Source organism: Eimeria mitis, genomic scaffold (genome assembly GCF_000499745.2).
Source record: "Eimeria mitis Houghton genomic scaffold, Emh_scaff1508, whole genome shotgun sequence".
Classification (NCBI taxonomy): domain Eukaryota; phylum Apicomplexa; class Conoidasida; order Eucoccidiorida; family Eimeriidae; genus Eimeria; species Eimeria mitis.
Genome location: NW_013569559.1, coordinates 974 through 1,191, shown reverse-complemented (window position 1 = coordinate 1,191; position 218 = coordinate 974).

The following is a 218-nucleotide window of genomic DNA, read 5'->3' as shown; positions in this document are numbered from 1 at the left end:
GCTGCTGCTGCTGCTGCTGTTGCTGCTGCTGCTGCTGCTGCTGCTGTTGCTGTTGCTGCTGTTGCTGCTGCTGTTGCTGGTGCTGCTGTTGCTGGTGCTGCTGTTGCTGGTGCTTGTGCTGCTGGTGCTGCTGTTGCTGGTGCTTGTGCTGCTGGTGCTGCTGTTGCTGGTGCTACTGTTGCTGGTGCTGCTGTTGCTGCTGCTGCTGTTGCTGCTGC